Genomic DNA, 17,358 nt, shown 5'->3' with positions numbered 1-17,358 from the left:
CACAACTAAGTGACCCAACGCCTGCAACTCAGCAGTTGAGTCAACCAAACAACCCAGCATTTGTGCAACTGGCCGTTCATTCCATACCCCCAATAAAGCCGTTAGTGCTTGCAATAGAGAATAGTGAACTTGTTGTTAACCTGTCAATGCTACACCTGACCTGATACTGACACCCCAAGAACAAACACACATGCACACACACACACAGATACACACAGACACAGAGGAGCAAAAGCATGTGTTATAAGAAGGTAAAAGTGTTTAAACATTAATAAAGATGGGTGGGGGCATCAAGATTGTACCGTCAACCAACGAGGATCGGCATTCAGAGAAGAAAAGGGGTGAACAGGAGGAGGGGAGGTGGGGGAAGTGAAAGCGCAAAGGAGCGAAGTAAGGCAGAGCTCATTCAGTGGGATTGTTGAGCACAGAGCTCCACGGATTACTGTGATAGAAATCTGTCTGTTTGGTTTCTGGTGCTGCTCGCGCTCATGCCCTGGACGCACTGAAGGCTTGCATTTCAGCAGTCGAACATCTCTGAAGCGGATGCACGAGACTCGGAGAAGGGAGAAGAAGAGAGACTGAAACTTATTTTCCAATAACTCTGAGATTGAATACAAAGGTGAGAGGCAATTATTATCATGTATGCAAATTACATGTATACAGGACATACGCTTTTGGCAAAAGAGGGGAGGATAATAAGAATAGAAATAGGAATAATTCTTGCAGTAGGGCCTAATATTACATGATAAATTATAATCATGATGATCAGCACACGGTAATTAATTATATAGGCTACCTAATTATTCTAATTCTAATTGTTATCATTATTACAATTATTGTCACTATCATCATTATTATTATCCATGCTTCTTTACACCAACTTAAAGTAAAACCGCAATGTGGTTAGCTATCAAAAGGTCAAAATGTTCATATACTGCAATTATAAGAGCGTGATGAGGATCAAAGTGTTGGAGCTCGCACCTCCTGAAAACAATAGGCTGCGCTTCACATTACCGGCGTGGGCAAAACAGGTGCATGTGGACACAATTTTAGGCAGCACAACAATCTGCACCCCCTCTAGACTCCAAAAAACACTTCACAATTGCTACATTGTCTACATATTGTTTTATATCATAAATTATTGACCTGCAACTAGTAAAAGGAACAGTAGGGTAACAAAGCCCCCCCCCCCCCCCCCCCACCCGTAATTGTCACAAAAACCACATTATGTCACAAAACTAAATGTGAACACTTTCCCTACAGCCACTGCTCTTGCACAACTGAAAATGTTATCTGTCTCATCAACATTTTTTAAGTCACTAGCAAGACAATTCTAAGGAAAAAGTTATATGTATAATCTAATTAAATTAGATCTATAAATGTTTTATATATATATTCAGTACATACCATTAGCGGAGCCTAAAGATAAAGAACCCACTTGTTTAGCGATAACCATTGAATTACATTTTTAATAAAGCAGTACAATTTAAGGTGAGTGCAAGTCAACGGTACTTAGCATTGTCCAAATCATTACTCCGGAACTTGGGAAACACACCCCTTTTCCAAAAACAACATTAGAACAAAAACTTTAGCCACTTATTTCCCTTCATAGTTTGTTTGCCTATGCATGACCATCATCCACATACCACATTTTTACCAAACTTTGCTTGTGTCAGTAACTGGACATTGGTTTTAGGTGGAGCTGGTTACCCCAAGTTACCCTAAGGGTGAGATTCAAGGTGTACTTCTATCATAAAACACTTATCTAGTCTACTACTGAGGAGGTAATGTTTACAAACAGACAATGTGTGGTAATTACGTACCGATATATCTTGCATCTGGGTTTCTAATCCCGTTAATATAATTTCTTTACCAAACGGCTCCGGGCCTGTGTGCAAAAGCGCACATCTTTCGCGAGCTGCATCGTATACGCTTTGCCGCAAGACATTCCCACACGCGTGACTCTAGGTATCCTGCCAGGTCTTCTCAACACAAGCCAGAGAGGACTACGATGAAGCGAGATCATTGTTGTTTTAATGTTTTAGGTGTTAGCTCTTCTATCGTTCATTCAGTATCTTATCAATAGTTTACAACACAGCCATATCCGTTGCGTAAATCGTAGAAAGAAACGTGTTCGGTAACATATTTATCTTGTGGTGTCGTGTTATCAAAAGTGGTTTGTTGTGAGCGATAAAGCCATTTTTCTATTCCCTGGTCTGTTGTTACTGTAGACAGGTGCATGCTCATCAAACCATCATTTGAGTTAAATGTTCACTGTTTTCACTATTGTCAACTTCCTATAGGAGAGTTTAAAATATTTGTTTTGGGGATATTCTCCTGATATGTAAATTCACGGTTTCTATTTAACTGATAGTCTACTTTCGATAAGGACCCTTATCAGTACTTACCATACCTAATCAAGCAAAAATATATATCAACTACACTACATGATCAAAACTATATGGACACCTGCTCATCGAACATCTAATTCCAAAATCATGAGTATTAATATGGAGTTGGTTCCCCCTTTGCTGCTATAACAGCCTCCACTCTTCTGGGAAGGCTTTCCACTTGATGTTGGAACATTGCTGAGGGGACTTGCTCCCATTTTAGCCACAAGAGCATTAGTGAGGTCGGGCACTGATGTTGGGCGATTAGGACTGGCTCACGGTCGCCGTTCCAATTCAGACCAAAGGTGTTTGATGGGGATGAGGTCAGGGCTCTGTGCAGGCAAGTCAAGTTCTTCCACACCGATCTCCACAAACCATTTCTGTATGGATCTTGCTTTGGGCATAGGGGCAGTCTTATGCTGAAACAGGAAAGGGTCTTTCCCAAACTTTTGCCACAAAGTTGGAAGCACAGAATCGTCTAGAATGTCATTGTATAATGTAGCATTCCACCACTCCAGCCGATGCTTGGCATTGCGCACAGTGATCTTAGGCTTGTGTGCAGCCTTTTGTGCAAGTTGCCAAATGTATACATTTTGTGAAGTTGGAAGTGGTATATATTCACTACCCCTTCCTTGAACCAATATTTTCACACCCCATACCCCCCTACCCCCACTTCCCATCGATTACGGACGCACGCACATACACACACAATATCGTCACCATGGAAACATACTCTCTTGGCACTTGATTGCATTCACATTATTTTCACAGCCTGTCATTTGAACAAAACCAGAGGACATGTTTCCAGATGTAACGTCAATCGCTGCTTGATTGATGGTGGTGATCGTCAAAACCGGCAGAGGGGGTGTGTCTGTCAGGACTACAGGGGCTTTGATAAGAAGACTATTCATGAATATTTTATCCTCCAGTGGGAGTCAGTCTGTAAGGACTGTGGGTGGCTGGAGATGTATGTGATAAATGCCCTCAGGCCAGGATCTGGTGAAATGTGGCCTTGTGTAATTGGAAGGAGAATATGGAGTGGTAAAGTGGAAAGTGTCCATGCAACTAATATGTTCTGTCCTGAGCCCGGAGGCTGCTCTCCTATTCTACAGCACTCGCTGGCTGCTGTCTTACATGAATGAATACACAGCAGACATTTGGGGAGAGCTTAATGTACTGTATGCTCAAGTGCACAATGTGCCATTTCATGTGTGTATCTGGACAGGGATTGGTTTGTCAACAGCCATTTACAATAATCTACATGAATGTGTTTCTGTGGGAATGACTAAAAAAGAGACTCACATTATTTTCATAATGGGAAATAGATTTGATGGAATTCCAAATCCATGTCTTATATCCTTGTTGTTTAGTATTGTCTATATTTGTGACTCCAGTGCAGTAGAACAGCTTGACCAACATCGACCCCAAGCCAGGTTGTTACTGTTACTGTCACGCACAGACACACATACACACACACACACACTAGACACAACCCTGGAGGGGTGCTGATCTACATATGGCTAAAGCCATATTTATCAGAATCTATTATCTGAAACATCTGTGAAGACATGTTAGTTTAATTATGGTACATGTCACTCAAGGTACACGGTCTGTGTATATACCGTATGTGTGTGTGTAGAGATGTGCTAACCAAGGCAGATTGTGAATATTGGCCGGACTAGGGAGTAGCTGCTCATAATAAACAAAACATACATTCTTATATGCTTTGTTTGCCCTAATTGATAGATACACTATATATACAAAAGTATGTGGACACCCCATCAAATTAGTGCAATCGGGTATTTCAGCCACACCGGTTGCTGACAGGTGTATAAAATCGAGCACACCGCCATTCAATCTCCATAGACAAACATTGCCAGTGGAATTGCCTTACTGAAGAGCTCAGTGACTTTCAACGTGACACCGTCATAGGATGCCACCTTTCCAACAAGTTAGTTTGTCTGCCCTGCTAGAGCTGCCCCGGTCAATTGTAAGTGCTGTTATTGTGAAGTAGAAACGTCTAGAAGCAACAACGGATCAGCCGCAAAGTGGTAGGCAACACAAGTTTACTGAACAGGACCGCTGAGTGCTGAAGGATGTAGCACGTAAAAATCCTCTGTTCCAAACGGCCTCTGGAAGCAACATATACACAAGAACTGTTCGCCAAGAGCTTCATGAAATGGGTTTGCATGGCCGAGCAGCCAGACACAAGGCTAAGATCACCATGCGCAATGCCAGGCGTCGGCTGGAGTGGTTTAAAGCTCACCGCCATTGGACTCTGGAGCAGTGGAAACGCGTTTTCTGGAGTGATGAATCACGCTTCACCATCTAGCAGTCCGACAGATGAATCTGGGTTTGGCGGATGCCAGGAGAACACTACCTGCCCCAATGCATAGTGCCAACTGTAAAGTTTAGTGGCGGAGGAATAATGGTCAGGGGCTGTTTTTCATGGTTAGGGATAGGCCCCTTTCGTTCCAGTGAAGGGAAATCTTAACGCTACAGCATACAAAGACATTCTAGACAATTATGTGCTTCCAACTGTGTGGCAAGAGTTTCCTATCTCAGCATGACAATGCCCCGTGCACAAAGTAAGGTCCATACAGAAATGGTTTGTCGAGATCTGTGACTGGCCTGCACAGAGCCCTGACCTCTTCCCGATCGAACACCTTTAGTATGAATTGGAACGCAGACTGTGAGCCAGGCCTAATCGCCCAACATCAGTCCCCAACCTCACGAATGCTCTTGTGGCTGAATGGAAGCAAGTCCCCTCAGCAATGTTCCAACATCTTGTGGATAGCCTTCCCAGAAGAGTGGAGGATGTTATAGCAGCAAATGGGGGACAAACTCCATATAAATGCCCATAATGAGATGTTCGACGAGCAGATGTCCACATACTTTTGGTCATGTAGTGCATCTAATGTACAGATGTAGAATCTTAATTTGAGCCAGTCTTCTACAACAGGAAATGTGAATTATTATATCATTTTTTTTGTAAGGATTTATACATTTTTTATAAGGGAAAATCAAGTCTGACATTTCACTTTTTAAACCTCAACCTTTTCCACCCTAAATAAAAAAGTGTGTCTTATCATGTGATGGTGTGGATGTAGGGGTGGAGGAATTCTACTGCAATATTACTGGCTGATAGACTGGGAAAGGGCCAGATGGTGGATTGGAGTTAACCAATAAACATGAAACAAGTCAAATAATTGAAACTGCCTTCACGCTGGTGCAGATGTTGTACTAGAAAGACTAGTAAACATTTAAATCAATAATAGGTTATCCACATGGGGTAGACCACAAAGAGTATTTCATATATTATTATAACAGCCAGGCTTGATTGCATGGCAAAAATTACTCACATGTGTTTGTGTGTGTGCATGAATGCCTGTGCGGGCTTGAGAGTGAGAAATGATCCTCACAGCTCATTGTTCTGAAATATGATTTGTTCTGACTCCTTGCTCTATATTGTCATCCAGATGCTTTACAGTGTAACACAATCCTCACTGGAGAATGGAGTTCAGCTAGAATGGAGGGAAGTGAAACACTTTTCATTTGAGAGAGAGAAAGAGTGAGAGAGAGGCCGGGAGAGAGGGAACAGAGGGTGATCTATCAGGTCTTTTCTTTGGAGGAGAGAAATGGGTAGAGGGGTAATAGTAGTGATAATGGTGGTGGGTAGATAGACAGTGGGGCACTGTGTGCTGCTGAGAGGATGAGAGACAGAGCCTGTGAGGGGGTCACAGGGCATTGCCAGCCTCCTGGACGTCAGGCATCTGTTACTTGTCGCCAGGCTAGGGGTAGTCAACCTCTATCTGCTGCTTCTCTGAGGCCCAGCCAGCACTGGAGGAGACTGCTACTGAGAAAGATAGGGAGACGAGAGAGAGAGAGAGAGAGAGAGAGAGAGAGAGAGAGAGAGAGAGAGAGAGAGAGAGAGAGAGAGAGAGAGAGAGAGAGAGAGAGAGAGAGAGAGAGAGAGAGAGAGAGAGAGAGAGAGAGAGAGAGAGAAAAAGAGATAGAGGGTGTAGGGGGCAGGGAAGAATTTAAAAAAAGAGACAGTTAAATATGCAGAATAGGGTCAGAGGAGCGAAGGACAGAAAGCGAAGATGAGAGTGTGCATGTATGTGTGTGTGTACGTGTGTGTGCGCGCGCGCGAGTGTGTGTGCATGCGTGTCTGTCTTTGTGTGGCTCCATTCATAGGTTTTCACTGTGGGCTCGCTGCCATTCTGTAGCATCTAGCATTTGAGTAATCCCCCTGGGAACATACAGAAGCTGCCAAAGTACCATCCAGATCCTTCTCAAGCTGTTCACCCCTCTCTTCTCTCTGTCTCTTCCTCTACTATCCCCTGTCTAGCTCTCTGTTTCTTCCACCCCTCTCCCCTGTCTATCTTGCTGTCTCTTCCTCTACTATCCCCTGTCTAGCTCTCTGTTTCTTCCACCCCTCTCCCCTGTCTATCTTGCTGTCTCTTCCTCTACTATCCCCTGTCTAGCTCTCTGTTTCTTCCACCCCTCTCCCCTGTCTATCTTGCTGTCTCTTCCTCTACTATCCCCTGTCTAGCTCTCTGTTTCTTCCACCCCTCTCCCCTGTCTATCTTGCTGTCTCTTCCTCTACTATCCCCTGTCTAGCTCTCTGTTTCTTCCACCCCTCTCCCTTGTCTATCTTGCTGTCTCTTCCTCTACTATCCCCTGTCTAGCTCTCTGTTTCTTCCACCCCTCTCCCCTGTCTATCTTGCTGTCTCTTCCTCTACTATCCCCTGTCTAGCTCTCTGTTTCTTCCACCCCTCTCCCTTGTCTGTCTTGCTGTCTCTTCCTCTACTATCCCCTGTCTAGCTCTCTGTTTCTTCCACCCCTCTCCCCTCTCCCCTGTCTATCTTGCTATCTCTTCCTCTACTATCCCCTGTCTAGCTCTCTGTTTCTTCCACCCCTCTCCCCTGTCTATCTTGCTGTCTCTTCCTCTACTATCCCCTGTCTAGCTCTCTGTTTCTTCCACCCCTCTCCCCTGTCTATCTTGCTGTCTCTCCCTCTACTATCCCCTGTCTAGCTCTCTGTTTCTTCCACCCCTCTCCCTTGTCTATCTTGCTGTCTCTTCCTCTACTATCCCCTGTCTAGCTCTCTGTTTCTTCCACCCCTCTCCCCTGTCTATCTTGCTATCTCTTCCTCTACTTTCCCCTGCCTATTTCTCTGTTTCTTCCAATCCTCTCCCCTGCCTTACTCTCTGTCTCTCCCTTTTCTAGCCCCTGTCTATCGGTCTGTCTTTTCCTCTACTCTCACCTGTTTCTTATCTCCTGTCTTTTTGCTTCATCATCCCATCTGTTTATGCCCCTCCCGCTCCCTGTCTTCTCATTTCCTTCCCTGTCTTTCTCACTCTTTCACCTGGTCCTTCAATTTCATCAATCCATTGCTTTTCTCCTTTTCTCTCTCCCTTTTACTCTCTCTTCCTTTTCCCCTCACTACCACTTTCCTTATCCTTATCTCTAGAACTCTATGCTACTACAGATATAGGATCTTAATTTGGACCACCCTGTTGTAAGATACATTTCCAATGCAGGAAATGTAAAACGTGTAGTGTATTTGAGATTTTAAAAGGCTTCTGAAGTTTGAAATTTCAGACTTGATTTTCCCTTTACAAAAAATGTATCGCCCCCTACACAAATGTACATTAATTATAATCCACATAATAATTCACATTTCCTGTTGCTGCAGGAATATTTTCATTCAGAAGCAAACTGGCTCAAATTAGGATCCTATATCTGTATTCCTATCTGCTTCATATGACTCTCCCTTTTCTAAAGGATACTTCCTCTTTTCGCCACTGTAGTCCTCCCTGTAACTCCAGTGTTTCAGTTGTCAGTGAGCTGAGAGAGAATGAGAGCCTATTCCCATGGGTTGGACAAACAAAAGCCTCCTTCCTTGCTCCCTTCCTTTCTGTTTGACTGCACCAGAACAGACACATGGGCATTCACCAGCCTGCCTACCCGCCTGCCTGCATGTCCATAGATCTTCGCTGGTCATAGCGCAATTTTTTTTCTCTAATTTAGAATAACTTTTGGGTCCCTGCAGATAGTCTGTGTTGTGTAGTTAGTTGCAGTTGCAAGGGGAAATAATATAGTCCTGAGTGGGGTTTCATGGCTGTTTGCTGTTTGCTTTTCCGAGCCTTCTCTAGGCAGTTGGATGGTGCCTTGAATAATCACTTTCCTGAGGCTTGCTTTCAAGTGTTTGCTAGATTATCATAAACTGTTCTTCTAGGAAAGATGAATGGCATTAACAAGCTATTTGAGTTTTATCTTCCCTGGTTTGGTGCTCAGGAGAGGGTCGAAGTAAACAGGTGGACAGCTGTCAAATGGACATGTTGTATTTCCTTTATTTCGACAGAAATATACACACGTTTTCCTTGGGCATGTACACCGAGTGTAGAAAACATTAAGAACACCTTCCTAATATTGAGTTGCACCCCCAGCTTCCCGTCCTCAGAACAGCCTCAATTTGTCGAGGCATGGACTCCACAAGGTGTCGAAAGCATTCCACAGCGATGCTGACCCATGTTGACTCCAATGCTTACTACGGTTGTGTCAAGTTGGCTGGATGTCCTTTGGGTGGTGGACCATTCTTGATACACACTGGAAACTGTTGAGTGTGAAAAACTAAGCAGCGTTGCAGACACAAAGTGGATGTGTTTGAAACCTACTACCATACCCGTTCAAAGGCACTTATATATTTTGTCTTGCCCATTCACCCTCTGAATGGCACACTAACACAATCCATGCAATTGCATCAAGGCTTAAAAATCCTTCTTTAACCTGTCTCCTCCCCTTCATCTACACGGATTGAAGTGGATTTAACAAGTGGCATCAATAAGGGATCATAGCTTTCACCTGGATTCACCTGGTCAGTCTATGTCATGGAAAGAGCAGGTGTTCTTAATGTTTTATACACTCAGTGTATTTTACGGTAGTCTGCCTTAGCTGAGCAAGATAGTAATGTTTAGTTAAATTGAAAGGCTGCCCCTTGAATTCAGTCCAACATGCTTTCCTATTTACAGTTTGTAGGATAGCTGATAACGGCCAACGCCAAACTAAGAGTTCAATGTCAGTCTGTCATGTCCTGTAGAAAAACGGAGATAGCTAGCTAAATGAATCTGTTTATGGATATCCAACTAACTCTTTCGGATCAAACTGTACAAGATGGACAAAATTGATACATTTTCCTCACATAGATTGTTTGCGTCAGACCCAACTTTGTAGTGTACCTGTGTATTGGTCAATATTTCTGTATTAGTGGAATCTCACTGCACTCTAAATGGTTTCAAGATTTCAAGTGCGCTTCTTTTGAAAGGCATCCTGTCGTGTGACTTAGATAACCATCATCTCAAGGACGGAAGTCCAAGATTTGTGTTTGTATGGAGGGGTGGCGGGGGTGTGCTGGGGGCTAGTGCAGGCCAGGGAAGTGTTATGGTGGTCAGCATTCCCACCACTTTCTCATGCGCTCTCTCCAAACCCTAAACCACCCACAATCCCCTTGGCACCCGCTCCAGCGGAATTCAGGTCAGCGGGGGGGAGGGGTTACGAAAGGGCCCTCAGAGGGTTGATGAAGTGGTGGTGCTGGAATGGGGTAATGGAGGGGAGGGGCACACATTTTGTTCCCTCTCTTGGCACCAATGCCCATGCCACTGAGAACAATCCCCCATTGTGGGGCAACAAAAGAATAATCATAATTAAAGCACAATTAAGGAATCATTCAAACAAATGGAAGACCTCATCCAAACAATTGTCCCAATATGCACCACGTCAGACTCCGAGCAGCCATCAGATGTACACAGCATTGAGAGTGTACATTGTTTTTGGCACTCATACTCTTTTACACATCAGCATACTCTTAAATATACACAGTCACACACTCACAAACCAAGCATGTCAGCATTTCTGTTGGTGAGTACCAGATGTTGTTGGGAATTACAGAAGATTGGTTGGAGTTTAATGTCATAAATCCAAAGCCAAGTATCTGTCTAAAAACGGATACTTTTCAACATTTACATGTTTGCATGAGGCCTCCTGGGGATGTTCAGTAGAGTGAGTGGATTTCATTGTAGACCATAGGAACCCAGTCCCACTTGGCCATCCTCTCTCCAGTGATACCACTCCACTCCTTCGCAGGGAACAATGGCAGTGTCTCCACAGCCACTTGGGAGCTGTAGAAAAATGATCTGCCAAACAATATCGCTGAGACTTCTCTCCACCACTGTTGTCCAAGTCGGTAGCAAACGGATAGTGAAAATGCACACACTTCTCCTCCTCCACCACCCCCCCTCTCCATATCTCCCCTTATTTCTCTTCCGTTCCTCCCTTTTCTCTCCCCCCAAATCCTCAATTTAGAGCCTTAATGGGCCTGTGAGGCAGGTTTGTGTGCTGCCCAGGGGGATCGGTGGGCATTAATGTCCCTCTTGACTATGTAAATAGCCCGGGCTGTGGGAGTGCAGAGCTGAGCTGCCGCTGCTTAATCGCAGAGAGCTCCATCACTTTCAGACACTCCGTGAGCCAAAAGGGGGACATGCATGAGAACTTCAGCACCAAGGACAATGGCCTCACTCTGAAGAGTAACCTCAACGACCTGCACCCACTTCCCTCTCCTTCCGGAGGACCCCCCTTTCCCTCTTTTTACCCATACCCCTCTCCCCTCGCACCTCGCTCCCCGAACCCCTAATACTCCCCTATCATCCCTATCCCTCAGCCTTCCTCTCCTGCCCCTCCTCCCCTCCCCACCCCCATCCCTCAGCCTATCCCCAAGCCGAGCCGATGGAGCATACAGCCATGTTTTGTTTACCTCACCGCTTGTCCAGTGGAACACACAGCAGTCCCCTTCATCGCCTGTTTGTCAGCCCCCCTTTCAGAACTAAAAGAGGAGAGAGTGAAAAAAAAGAAGAAAAAATAAAAAAACAGAGGAAACAATTAAAAACCTCTTGTGAACCCTGCAATATAGCGGTTTCCCAGCCCTGGTGCCTGTGAACTAACGTGGAGGCCTCTAAAGTGTCCCATTATTCCAGCAAGGGTGGCGTGTTCCAAGAGCGCCAGGCCTCAATGGCTGACCAACACAGATGGGGTTTTGTTCCTGGCTTCTTGGCTCACCACACCATGCACTGGTTAATTAGGACCTGCATTCATTTATCTATCTATCCATCTATCTGTGTATCTCTCCATCTTTCCACCTTCAGTAGGCCTCGTTACTCCCTCTCTGTCCAAATCGTGCACATTTCACTTGTCATTATTAGATGGATTATTAGACACATTTGGAATTGACAAGTGTATCATTGTGTGCTGCTGTGAGCCCATAGTGTCTACTGTACATCAGAGAAGGGAGCGGCAAAGGGAGCAGTTAAATGTGTTGTCTCCCTTCTCCCAACAACTGTTGAGTTGTGCGGGGCCCTCCAAGACAAGTATTAGCCTTCTGTGATGTATATTCTCCTTTGGTTATGTGTTGCACAGGAGGTGAGAACTGTTGGCTTATGCTGATACAACAGCAGTTAGTCCTTGATGAGAGAAATGCACAGTTTTCTACGGTATAGGCTATTGGCCTCCTTATGATAGTTGGATGGTTTGAGTGGAGATGGGGTGTGAATGGTTCTCTCATAATCGCCTATAATGTGCAGATGTAAAGGTTATCTTCCTGATCTGTCTGTTATAAGCTCTGAGAGTTGACATGGCAGCTGTAAAAATAGATGCTATCCATGTCATTTTATTGATTGATTGATTGACTGACTGATTTCTTACCAATCCTTTCAATAGCATGTATGGAGTGTAGTAGCAACCACCAGGCAAACACATACTTGATATGTCTCTCGCCGTTAAGGACCTTTCAAAACTTGTGTGGGTCTGCTGTAGCCTAGGTTTTGTGGCTTCTGTAATTAGTGGGAAGCAAATAATGTTGACGTCCGCCGATATTAATCTACTGTAATCATATCATATTTTGCACAACACCCCTCCCTGGGCTTGGGCCTTTACTAATATATCTGTCTGTGTTAAAAACAGCGAGCTAACACAGTGAGATAAGTGTAGTTGTGTTGAACGCACAAGCAGGCCCGTAATGATGGTGAATGAAGAGACAAGACCAACTTGTTGGCGGGAAATCACTAGGGTCTTTGTGATTCAGATGTCATAGATGTTATGTTAGAAATCAATTACACACTGTTTTGGTGCAGAACAACTCAAACTTTCCATAGAAGGTTGCTGTCTTTAACTCACTGAGAGTCTGACAGTTGAGAGAACAGCGCAGGGAATCACACAAAAGGGGATTCTTAGGCTGGGGTATTTGGGGGAATTTTAGTTTTGTGGCTCAGACCTTGGCTCAAGGGTATAACACCCTTAGAGGATTCCCTGGGCGTGCATTTGGGGATTATATGCGTGAGTATCAGACACTTGATGGGAGAAATACATGTAGGTAAATACATGTAAGTAATTATGATGGACTCCCGCTGGTAGTAGGCTAGTTGACATAAATGAGACGGAAGAAGCTGTCCACCCCCAGTCCCCCCTCTCTCTCTCTCTCTCTCTCTCTCTCTCTCTCTCTCTCTCTCTCTCTCTCTCTCTCTCTCTCTCTCTCTCTCTCTCTCTCTCTCTCTCTTCTCTCTCCTCTCTCTCTCTCTCTCTCCTCTCTCTCTCTCTCTCTCTCATCTCTCTCCTCTCTCTCTCTCCTCTCTCCTCTCTCTCTCTCTCTCTCTCTCTCTCTCTCTCTCTCTCTCTCTCCCAACAGCATTCCATAACTGCGTGAGGGTGTAGAAATACCTACACAGTTTGACAAAACATGGTGCGAACCATGACGTGGAAAGAAAAACAATGAGCCGGGGACCAGCCCCCAAGGGCATTTCACATGTGCAGCAGGCGGCAATAGGCTACCCAGTCTCCATCACAACAACACATTCAATATGCCAGTAGACTGTAGATGATATGCCTATTCCTATACAGTGATTCTTCGGGCCTAGTGCCTACTGTAAGCTATAAAATCCTGTATGGTGTTTGCCATCATTGTTTTTCATGTAAAACTCCTCTGTTTTCACTGAAGGTTTTGTGCAGCCAGAGTCGGATGGAGTTCTGAAAGAACAGCAGGCGGTCGTCCCGCTCAACGTGGTTCTGAAAGGACAGCAAACTTGGCATGCCAAAGTATGCACTGAGAAAAAGTAGTCATAAAGCACAGGCTTTCAAATGCAAAGCAAATCGTGCTTACCTGCAAGCCCTAGGGTCCTATTTCAAAAGACATTTGGTATATAAATTGTTGTTGAGTTATGTACTGTATGTCCCCAACGTTTGTTTGAATTGAGTGGAAGTCACAGTGCTAGGCTAGTCATTAGGAAAACACTAAGGTCTGGTCCAGCTAGACTTTTCCCCCTCAATGCAATAGGTTTATTAGTATGCTCTGCACTTGTTTGCTCAGAATCCAGTCCAGTGTTCCAGTTTTTTGGCAACAGGATCTTGGCTAAGAAAATGTACTTCTTACCCAGGGCTATTCGTTCAGAAACATCAGCACAAGCAAGGCAATGGTCAGCAGCATAACTAGTGCTTATTACAGTGATGCAGATAAAATACATTGTATAAAGAGATGTATAGATTAGAGAATGAGAAAGGAAGGAAGGAAGAAAGAGATGAGATGAGTCTTCTGAGCAAAATCTTGCTACTCCACTGACAACTCTGGCACACTCTCCTGCATCCCTGATACCAGCCCTCCTCTCCCTCCCGCCCTCCTCTCCCTCCTCTCCCTCCCTCTTCTCCCTCCCTCATCTCCCTCCTCTCCCTCCCTCATCTCCCTCCTCTCCCTCATCTCCCTCCCTCATCTCCCTCCTCTCCCTCCTCTCCCTCCCTCATCTCCCTCCTCTCCCTCATCTCCCTCCCTCCCTCCTCTCCCTCCTCTCCCTCCCTCCCTCCCTCCCTCCCTCGCTCCTCTCCCTCCCTCCCTCCTCTCCGTCCTCTCCCTCCCTCCTCTCCCTCCCTCCTCTCCCTCCCTCCTCTCCCTCCTCTCCCTCCCTCCTCTCCCTCTTCTCCCTACATCATCTCCCTCCTCTCCCTCCCTCCTCTCCCTCCCTCCTCTCCCTCCCCTCCCTCCTCTCTGTCCCTCCCTCATCTCCCTCCCTCCCTCCCTCCTCTCCCTCCCTCCCTCCTCTCCCTCCCTCCCTCCCTCCCTCCCTCCCTCCTCTCCCTCCCTCCCCACAGTGCTAGCTGGTATTGATCTGCATCCTGGTTTAAATGTATTATCCAACACAGACACAGTGTCAAAATTAGAGAGACAAAATACAAAATGAATACTTGATGCCCTCACTGTCAACATCTATTAGCCTGGTTCTATTAGAGTTTACATGTGTTTACCAATGAGTATGAAACAGTATGAATGTTCAGTGCACTCTTTCCACATAGTGTTGTACAACTACTGTGGTACTGGCTGTTTAGTGAGCATTACATTGTTTCTAGTCGATAGATGACATATAGTGCTTCTGTTGGTATGTATCTCTAGAGTAACGGTAAGCAGTATGATATAAGTTGTGTCTTGAGGAATCTATAATAGAGTCTTTGGATACAGAGCAGCTGGTAGATGACAGAGACTGTCTGCACTAATGAAGCACATCCCGTATAAGGTTTGTATAGACATCGCGTGTATAGTGGATGTCTCTGGATGTCTCTGGGCTATTGTCAAGCCTGTATATGAACCACAGGAGGCTGCTGATGGGAGGACGGCTCATAATAATGGGTGGAACGGAGCGAATGGAATGGCATCAATCGCATGGAAATCATGTGTTTGATGTACTTAAAACCATTCCACTTATACCCTCCAGCCATTATTACGAGCCATCCTCCCCAATTAAGGTGCCACCAACCTTCTATGATATGAACAGTTCAGCATGGAGCTGGATGTATTGACTGTGCGCTAGGTGTCAGCATATACGGCTGCCAGTATATGGTGTAATGTGCCTGTCTATGTGTGTGCCTGCACTTACGTGTGTCTGTATGTCAGTGTGGAGGAATGCTGTCTCTCTGGGGTGGTGTGAAGACAAGAAAGGAGAGTCACACTCTTAGAAACAAAGGTACTATATAGAACCTTAAAGGGTTCTTCAGCTGTCCCCATAGGAAAACCCTTTGAAGAACCCCTTTGGTTGCAGGTAAAACCCTTTTGGTTCCAGGTAGAACCCTTTTGGGTTCCATGTAGAACCCTTTCTACAGAGGGTTTTACATGGAACCCAAAATAGTTTTATCTGGAACCAAAAAGGGTTCATCAAAGGGTTCTCCTGTGGGGACAGCTGAAGAACCCTTTTAGGTTATATATAGCACCTTGTTTTCTAAGAGTGTACTCTCCTTTCAGCCGAAAAACCCTTTTGGAATGCTTTTTTCTAAGAGTGTAGAACGATACTGAGGGGTGAGGGGAGTTGAGTAGAGGAGAGCTATGCTGGGCCTGAAGGGTTGTCCTCAGACTGGAGTGTTTAATTAGTAAAAGCACATTCATCCTCCCTAGTCCTCTTATTGGCTGTGTGTGTGTGTGTGTGTGTGTGTGTGTGTGTGTGTGTGTGTGTGTGTGTGTGTGTGTGTGTGTGTGTGTGTGTGTGTGTGTGTGTGTGTGTGTGTGTGTGTGTGTGTGTGTGTGTGTGTGTGTGTGTGTGTGTGTGTGTGTGTGTGTGTGTGTGTGTATGCATGTGTATCTGCACACATTATGTACATTTGAGAGTGTGGCTGTAGTGATGTAAGAAACAGAAATAGTTTTGTAGATGCAATAATCTAATTTCACAGGGTGAGCCTTCTAACACAGATGTCAGCCTCTCCTGTAACCCTCAGACTGGATCCCTCTCAGATACCAATACACTTACAGTACATACTCCATCTCCACTTCAATTGGTTGCTTTAATCTGGCCTCTCTATGTTACACTTGAACCATCCACTCCCATTTTCCCCTTCACTCTCTTTCCATTATCGCTTACTCTCTCTCTTTCTCACCCCCTTTCTTTGTCTCCCTCCCGCTTCCAACACCCACACCTTCCCTCATTTTCTCCTCCTCCTCCCATCTCTATCTCCTGCCCCCTCTCTTCCTCCATCCATCTATCTCTCCCTCCCTCCTTTGCTCCCTCCTTCACCCCCCCCTTCGCTCCCTCCCTCCCTCCCACCCTCTCATTCTAATAGATCAGTGCAGTGTGGTGGTGTAGGAGGGGGTGTGGTGGGCTTGCCTTCCGGATTTAATGAGATCCTGTGGGGATCGGACTGAAGCCATCAAAAGCTGCGCTCCTCTCTTCTGTGCTGTACAGCCAGCTCTGTTAAACAGATGCGCCAGCACTAATGATAGCAGCGCTGCCTCATGCAAGCGTGAACGCAGGGATGGGGAAAAGTAGAGAAACGAGAGGACAGAGAGAGGACAGAATAGAGGTGGAGAGGCGCTCTAGCGTAGGAACATAGCCCCTCTCTGATTAGGCGGAGGGAACGAGGGAGAGATGGAGAGGGAGAAAAGGAAGGTGCGATGAGGGAAATCTCCTAGATTCGCTGCTGGCCTTTCATTCTGCAGCATTGTCATCCAAGGGAGGGAGTTGAGGAGAGATGGAGAGAGGTGGAGGGAGGTGGAGAGGTGGAGGGATGTCTGGGAAGAGATGGACAGAGGTGAGTAAGTGAGGGGTGGTTGGGGGAGAGGTAGAGAGCGGTGGAGGGAGATGGACAGCCCAGAAACCAAATCCTTGGGGTGTCTGTGAGAGCCAACAAAACCACAAGCTGACAGCAGCATCAGACCATAAAAGACTGTAAGGGAGAGAAGCGTGAGAGATGGAAATTGAGAAAATGTATTGTTTATTACGATCTATGAGTATGGAAAAGAGAGAAAGAGAGAAAACAGGGGGGAGCATAGGAGAGAGAGTAAGAGGTGGAGAGAGACTGAATAGCAGTTGGAGGGAGCGAATAGGAAAAGGGATACAAGAATAGAGGAGGAGAGGGACAGAGAGAAAAACTGAGAGATTCATTCATTCACT

At 45.5% G+C, this 17,358-nt stretch overlaps 1 protein-coding gene across 1 annotated transcript in view; it reads left to right on the top strand.

Annotated features, from left to right (window-relative positions):
• Positions 1 to 353: 353 nt before the first annotated feature.
• Positions 354 to 17,358, top strand: part of LOC129866916 (excitatory amino acid transporter 2-like) — a 43,230-nt gene continuing 26,225 nt past the window's right edge. The window contains exon 1 of the mRNA XM_055939945.1: positions 354 to 619. The gene's annotated coding sequence lies outside the window, so the exon portion shown is untranslated. The remainder of the gene's footprint in view (positions 620 to 17,358) is intronic.

The sequence above is a fragment of the Salvelinus fontinalis genome, chromosome 12 (assembly GCF_029448725.1).
Source record: "Salvelinus fontinalis isolate EN_2023a chromosome 12, ASM2944872v1, whole genome shotgun sequence".
NCBI classification, from domain to species: Eukaryota; Metazoa; Chordata; class Actinopteri; order Salmoniformes; family Salmonidae; genus Salvelinus; species Salvelinus fontinalis.
The sequence above is the reverse complement of the archived record's forward strand: the minus strand, read 5'-3'. Positions and strand labels throughout refer to the sequence as shown.